Below are 8,160 nucleotides of genomic sequence, written 5' to 3'. Positions count from 1 at the left end.
TAGGAAGGAAGGAAGGAAGGAAGGAAGGAAGGAAGGAAGGAAGGAAAGAAGGAAGGAAGGAACCTCAGACTAGTCAAGACAATTTCTATGTATTTTCTCATTAATTTCTCATTGTGAGCAAAATTTTACAAGCTTCAAATGAAGAAACTGAGGACCAAGAGGCAAAATGACTTGCTTTTGGTAGGTGACTAATTTGGGGGGGATGGGGGAGTGCTGGGTGAGATTTTTTCCTATTGTATTTTTTTAAAATAATTTTTAAGCTAAAGTTAAAATTTAACAAAGGGGGGAAAAGTTATCTTGTTCCACTGAGAAGAAATATAAACAAATAAGCAAACAAAAAACTGATTCAAGGATATTGGATGTCTTACTTATTACTAGAATCCTAGGTGAATTATACTGGTTGTCTAGGCTCTTCCCACCAGGCCCAGTGTAACAGAACATGATTGCTAGCTTACTAGCTTGGGGAGATAGTCTTGGTTATCCATCCCCTGACACACCAGTTCACTAGAGTCAGTTCAGTTACAGGTTTGCTTGTCTCTCTTGTGTCTCAGGGAAACAGGAAAACATCAACAAAAAGGGAATTACAGGCACCTGGTTTCTGGAAACCTCTCTGTTCCTTTGAGTGCAAACAATTCTAGTCTTCTTGAATCTGTTGCTTTCTCAGCCTTTTGGGAACCTTGGCTAGATGGGACAAAGGGTTCCATGATCCCAATGGATGGTCTGTCCTCAGCCAGATAGTCTTGTATTTGATCTAGGAACACTGGGATCTTGTTGCTATCCTCCTGGACAAGGGTCTTGAAGTTGGAAGAAAGGTCCTAACAGAAACATGCTGTAATGAGGGTAGCCTTGAGCTCTCTGTTTTTTCTTTCTCTGAATGTCATCATAAAGTTCTTGTATTGTAGACAAGAGAAGTGAGATGACGTCCAAAAGCTGGTAGAGGAGCTTCATGAACAGGATAAAGGTACGCGACTCAATCTACTTAACCAGGGAGTTCTGAATGGTCTGCTAGCAGAGGTTGGGAGTCAGGGATCCCAGACACTTAAGGAAATGCTGTCTTTTTCTTTGCTATTGAAGCAATGGTATTTTCAATACCCCTGAGGAGGTAGTAATCTTAGCCAGCAATCTGTCATGGGCAGGCAATCATCATCCCCTTCTTCAGATTTCTTCAACACATTATCTTTACTTTTCAGCATCATCTGGTCAAATCTATCATTCAAGAATATTTCAGCGTTGATGATAGACATTGATTTGGTCATATCCAGCCCACTCTGGATGACCACTTGGGTCACATTCACAGTCTGAACCTGTCTACCTGTCTACTAATAAGTTCAAGATTGAAAGGTTGCCATTTTACCAATGTTACCAAGAGGCTTGCCAGTGTTTTCTTTGGATTGATTGAGTCTTTGCTTTATCTGATGCTGTTTTTCAACTTCCCTAGGATGCTTTTCAGCTGAGTTGGAATTGTATAGAAACTTTTAAGTCCTCATGTTTGCCAAAAGTCTAACCCACTGATAAAAAATGTATAAATTTTTCAAGGAGTAGGCATTTTAAAAATTCTTCTGAATTCACTGTCCTCCATGGAGGGAGAAGAGGAAGGAAGAAAACAAAAAACGTGTGATTACATGCATAATCAAATAAAACAAATTCCCATATTGGTCATATACAAAAATGTATCTTATTCTTCCCTCTGAAGATATATCCTCTCTGTCAGGGAATAGAGAGCACAATTCATTGTCAGTCCTCTGATATTGTGGTTTGTCATGACATTGTTCAAAGTGCACAAGTTTCATAGTTGTTTGTTGTTATAGTATTGGGATCAGTAAGCCAAATTTTGGGCTTTTACTCAATTCACTCTATACCAATTCATACACATCTTCCCAAGTTTCTCTGAAACTGTCCCTTGGGCAGTTAGGTGACAAAATGGATAAAGCACCAGCCTAGAGTGAGGAAGCCTTGAGTTCAAATCCTATCTCACACACTACCACCTGCATGACCCCAGGCAAGTAACTTTATCATTGTTTGGATAAGTTTTCTCATCTATAAAATGGGGATAATAATATCTACCTCTCAAGAATGCTGTGAGGATGAAATAATATAATTACAAGGTACTTAGCACAACATCTGGAACATAGGAAGCACTGTATAAATGTTAGCTATTATATTTTAAATTTCTGATCAGTTCATTGGTTGTTTTAGGAATAATATTTCCAAATATTTAATTGCCTGTTCCATTCATTTTCATATCTACTAGAGGGCCTCATATCACCCAAACTGATTTATATCTGAAGACTGCTTACTTTGTAATATCAAGATTATAGCTTAAGCCTACCAAGTCATAATATCCTAAATTATAGCATATCTTGTATACTGTTCTGGGAAAACCTTATTGATGTACTTGTTTTATACATATTCCAAAAATTTCATAAATATGTGCTCATTTACTTTTGGTGATAGTGTATCTTGATAGATTTATTCAATAATTTACAGTCTTATTTGTCTACCTTTAAAAAGAAATGAAAACCAAAAATATCAGACTTGCAAAAATACAAATCATTGTTAAGCAAAATGAGAATTAATTCAATCAATTACTTATGATAAGGATCAACTTAGATACCTACTGGTAATAAATCCAATGCCTAGTTCAGTCAATAAAAATCCTTCCCCATTCTGTGAAATAGACTCAAGACAAAAGCATGTGTCTATAACATGAGGGATAGGTAAAATAAAGATAAGGTTTGGCAGAACTCCTGTACCTCAGGATCTCAAATTCAGAGATTTTATTTTATTTTATTTTTAAAAATTGTATTAAATTTGTTTATCTACTTTTATTTTACAACATTCACTTCCACAATCCCTTGAGTTCCAAATTTTCTCCCCCTCCCTCTCCTACCTCCTCTTCCCCCCAGCTGGCTACGGCAGCACACAAACCGATATAGGCTCAACAAATACCTTCACATTAAGCATTAGTTTGGTTGTAAAGAAGAATTATAACCAATGAAGTGAACAATAAGAAAGAAGGAATGAAACAAAACTAAACACCAAAGACAGAGCAAGCAGTTTGCTTCAATCTGCATTCAAACTCTGTAGTTCATCTCTCTGGATGTGGATATACTTTCCATCATAAGTCTTTTGGAGTTGTCTTATAACCTTGCATTGCTGAGAGGATCCCAGTTTATCAAAGTTAATCATCACACATATGATGTGTGTCTGTAATTCTGCACAAAGTTTTGCTAGTTCTGCTCTTCTCACTCAGCATTACTTTATATAAATCTCTAAAGGTTTTTATGAAGTCTGTATGCTCCTCATTTCTTAAAGCACAGTAATATTCCATGACATTCGTGTACCACAATTTGTTTAGCCACCCCCCAATTGATGGCCATCCCCTTGATTTCCAATTCTTTGTTACTACAAAAAGAGCTGCTATAAATACTTTTGTGCAAACAGGTCTTCTTCCCACTTGTATGATTTCTTTAGGATATAGTCCCAGACGTGGTATTGCTGGGTAAAATGGTATACACTTTTTAAATAGCCCTTTGAGCATAGTTTTAAATTGCTCTCCAGAATGGTTGGATCAGTTCAAACTCCACCAACAAAGCATTAGGGTTCCAATTTTTCCACATCCTCTCCAGCATTTATCATTTTCCTATTTTGTCATCTTTGCCAGTCTGACCAGTGAGGTGTGGTAACTCAAAGTTGTTTTGATTTGCGTTTCTCTAATCAACAGTGACTTAGAGCATTTTTTTCATATGTTTATAGATATCTGTAATTTCTTCCTCTGAAAACTGCCTGTTCATATCCTTTGCCCATTTATCAATTGGGGAATGACTTGAATTCTTATAAATTTGACTCAATTGTCTGTATGTTTTAGAAATGAGGCCTTTATCAGAGACACTGGTTGTAAACATTCTTTCCCAATTTTCTACTTCCCTCCTAATCTTGGCTACATTAACTTTTTTTGTACAAAAATTTTTCAATTAAATGTAATCAAAATTGTCCATTTTGCATTTTGTAATGCTCTCTATCTCTTCTTTGGTCATAAATTCCTCCTTTCTCCATAAATCTGATAGGTAAACTATTCCTTGCTCTCCCATACTGCTTAGAGTCTCATCCTTTATATCTAGATCATGTACCCATTTAGATTTTATTTTGGTATACAGTGTAAGATATTGGTCTATGCCCTGTGTATGCTGTACTATTTTCCAGTTTTCACAGCAGTTTTTGTCAAATAGTGAATTCTTATCCCAGAAGCTAGGGTCTTTGGGTTTGTCAAACAGAAATTTACCATTGTAATTGACTGCTATGCCTCCTGTACCTAATCTATTCCATTGATCCACCACTCTATTCCTCAGCCAGTACCAAGTAGTTCTGATGACTGCTGCTTTACAATACAGTTCAAAATCTGGTATGACTAGGCCACCTTCCCTCGAATTTCTTTTCATTAGTTCCCTTGATATTCTGGACCTTTTGTTCTTCCAGATGAATTTTGTTACTATTTTTTTCTAGCTGTATAAAATAATTTTCTTGTAAGTTTATTGGTATGGCACTAAATAGGTAAATTAATTTAGGTAAAATGGCCATTTTATTATATTAGCTTGACTAGCCATGAGCAACTGATGTTTTTCCAATTATTTAGATCTTACTTTATTTGTGTGAAAAGTGTTTCATAATTTTGTTCATATAATTCCTGCATATATTTTGGCAAGTAGATTTCCAAATATTTTATTTTATCTACAGTACTTTTAAATGGAATTTCTCTTTCTATTTTTTGCTGTTGGACTTTGTTAGAAATATATTGGAAGGTCAAGGATTTATGTGGGTTTATTTTATATCCTGCAACTATGCTAAATTTATTTATTATCTCAAGTAATTTTATATCTTGCTACTTTGCCAAATGTATTTATTGTCTCAAGTAGTTTTTTACTTGATTCTCTAGGATTCTCTAAGTATATCATCATATCATCTACAAAGAGTGATAGCTTAGTCTCTTCTTTGCCTAGCCTAATTCCTTTGATTTCTTTTTCTTCTCTTATTGCTATAGCTAACATTTCTAGTACCAGATTGAATAAGAGGAGTGATAGTGGACATCCTTGTTTCACCTCCGATCTTATTGGAAATGCTTCAAGCTTATCCTTTTTACATATTATACTTGCTGATGGTTTTAGATAGATTCTACTTAATATTTTAAGGAAGACTCCATTTGTTCCTATACTTTCTAGTGTTCTTAATAAGAATGGGTGTTGTATTTTGTGAGAGGCTTTTTCTGCATCTATTGAGATAATCACATGGTTTCTACTAGATTTGTTGTTGATGCGATCAATTATACTAATAGTTTTCTTAATATTGAACCATCCTTGCATTCCTGGAATAAATCCTACCTGATCAAAATGTATTATTATTATTATTATTATTAGTTATGACAAGTTGCTGTAGTCTTTTTTTGCTAATATTTTATTTATTTTTTTGCATCTATATTCATGAGGGAAATTGGTCTATAATTTTCTTTCTCTGTCTTTCCAGTTTAGGTATCAATACCATATTTGTACCATAGAAAGAATTAGGCAAGACTCTTTCTATGCGTATTTTCTAAAAGGTTCTACATAGTGTTGGAATTAATTGTTCTTTAAATGGTTGATAGAATTCACTTTTAAAACCATCTGGCCCTGGAGATTTTTCCCTAGGGAGTTCGTTGATGGCTTGTTCAATTTCTTTCTCTGAGATGTGGTTATTTAAGTATTCTACTTCTTCAGTTAATCTGGGCAATTTATATTTTTGTAAATATTCATACATTTTACTAAAATTATCAAATTTATGGGCATACAATTGGGCAAAATAATTCTTAATTATTGTTTTAATTTCCTCTTTATTGGAGGTTAATTTACCCTTTTCATTTTTGATACTGGTAATTTGGTTATCGTCTTTCTTTTTTTTTATCAAAGTGACTAAAGGTCTATTAATTTATTATTTTTTTTTCATAAAACCTGCTCTCAAATTTATTAATTAATTCAATAGTTTTCTTAATTTCAATTTCATTAATCTCTCCTTTCATTTTCAGTATTTCTAACTTAGAATTTAATTGGGGATTTTCAATTTGTTCTTTTTCTAGCTTTTTCAGTTGCATGCCCAATTTATTGAGCTCCATTTTCTTTATTTTATTTGTGTGTGCTTTTAGAGAAATAAAACTTCCCCGAAGAACTACTTTTGCTACATCCCACAAGTTTCCGTATATTGTCTTGAATGAAACTACTGATTGTTTCTATGATTTCTTGTTTGACCCACTCATTCTTTAGGATTAAATTATATAGTTTCCAATTAGTTTTTAGTCTATCTTTTCATGGTTCTTTATTACATATCATTTTTATTGCATCATGATCTGAAAAGGATGCATTTAGTATTTCTGCCTTTCTGCACTGAACTGTAAGGTTTTTATGCCCTAGTACATGGTCTCTTTTTTAGCACTGAGAAAAAAGGTATATTCCTTCTTATACCCATTCAGTTTTCTCCAAAGGTCTATCATCTACCTTCTCTAACAATCTATTCACATCCTTAACTTCTTTCTGGTTTATTTTGAGGTTAGATTTATCAAGTTCAGAAAGGGGGAGATAGAGATCCCCCCACAAGTATAATTTTGCTATTTATTTCTTCCTCTAACTCTGTTAACTTCTCCTCTAGGAATATGGATGCTCTACTACTTGGTGCATATATATTTAGTAATGACATTGCTTCATTGTCAATGGTACCTTTTAGCAAGATATAGTTTCCTTCCTTATCTCTTTTAATTAGAATTTTTTTTTTGCTTTTGCTTTATCTGACATAAGGGTTGCTACCCCTGTTTTTTTTTTTACTTTAGCTGAAGCATAATATGTTCTATTCCAGCCTTTTACCTTTACCCTATGTGTATCCCCCTGTTTCAAATGTGTTTCTTGTAGATGGTTTCTAATCCATTTTGCTATCTGCCTCCATTTTATGGGGCAGTTCATCCCATTCACATTCACATTTATGATTACCATGTGTCTTTCCCTCCATTGTATTCCCTCCCCTGTTTATGCTTTTATTTCTCCCTTCCCCTCCTTAAGAGTTTTCCTTTTGACTGCCACCTCCCTCAGTATTCCCTCTGTATCAGCCCCCCTCCCTTTTCCTACCCTTTCCCCTTACTACTTCTTTCCTCCCTTCTAACAACCACCCCTTTTCTTTCCCCTTTCCCCTCCTAGTGACTGTGTACAGTTCTCAATACTGACAGGTTTCAGCTTTCCACAAAGGGATCTAAACAGGTTGCTCTTATTGAATAACAAGGTGTGTATGTGTGTGTGTGTGTGTGATTGTGTTTTCCCTGTTTACCTTTTTATGTCTCTCTTGAGTCTTGCATTTGGAAATCAAATTTTCCACTGAGTTCTGGCTTTTTCATCAGGAAGATCCAGAAGACCCTTATTTCATTGAATGACCATCTCCTTACCTAAAAGATTATGCTTAGTTTTGCTGGATAGTTGATCGTTAGTTATAGTCCAAGTTCTTTTGCCTTACACAATATCATTTTCCAATCCCTCCAATCTTTTAATGTAGAAACTGCTAGCTCATGTGCTATCCTAACTGTAGTTCCATGATATCTGAATTGTTTCTTTCTTGCTGTCTACAGTACTTTGTCCTTGATCTTATAGTTCTGGAATTTGGCTACAACAGTTCTTGGAGTTTTCAATTTGGGATCTCTTTCAGAAGGTGTCCAGTGGATTCTTTCTATAAATATTTTACCCTCTGGTTCTAGGGCCTCAGGGCAATTTTCCTTGATGAGTTCTTGGAAGATTTTGCATAGGCTCTTTTTTTCATCATGGCTTTCTGGAAGACTGATAAGTCTTAGATTATCTCTCCTGGATCTGTTCTCCAGGTCAGTTGTTTTTTCCACTGAGATATTTTACATTTTCTTCTAATTTTTCATTCTTTAGGTTTTGTTTGACTCATTCTTTTTTTTTTCTTTTTGGGGGGCAATTGTGGTTAAGCAATTTATTCAGCGTCACACAGCTAGTTTTGTGTTGTGTCAGAGGCCATATTTGAATTTAGGTCCTCCTTACTCCAGGGCTGGTGCTCTATTCACTGTACCACCTAGCCACCCCAAAGACTAGGTCTCTACTTTTTTTTTTGAGGGGGAAGGTAGGACAATTGGGGTTAAGT

General features: G+C 34.9%; 1 pseudogene; it reads right to left on the bottom strand.

Moving 5' to 3' along the window:
• The window catches only part of LOC138156102 (frataxin, mitochondrial pseudogene), a 52,814-nt pseudogene extending 52,110 nt beyond the window's left edge, over nucleotides 1-704 (bottom strand).
• Between the last annotated feature and the right edge of the window lie 7,456 nt (nucleotides 705-8,160).

This window comes from Petaurus breviceps, unplaced genomic scaffold, assembly GCF_028583685.1.
Source record: "Petaurus breviceps papuanus isolate PSGF00001 unplaced genomic scaffold, PetGlider_PUasm1.0 154, whole genome shotgun sequence".
Lineage (NCBI taxonomy): Eukaryota > Metazoa > Chordata > Mammalia > Diprotodontia > Petauridae > Petaurus > Petaurus breviceps.
This window is presented reverse-complemented; position numbering and strand designations above follow the sequence as displayed.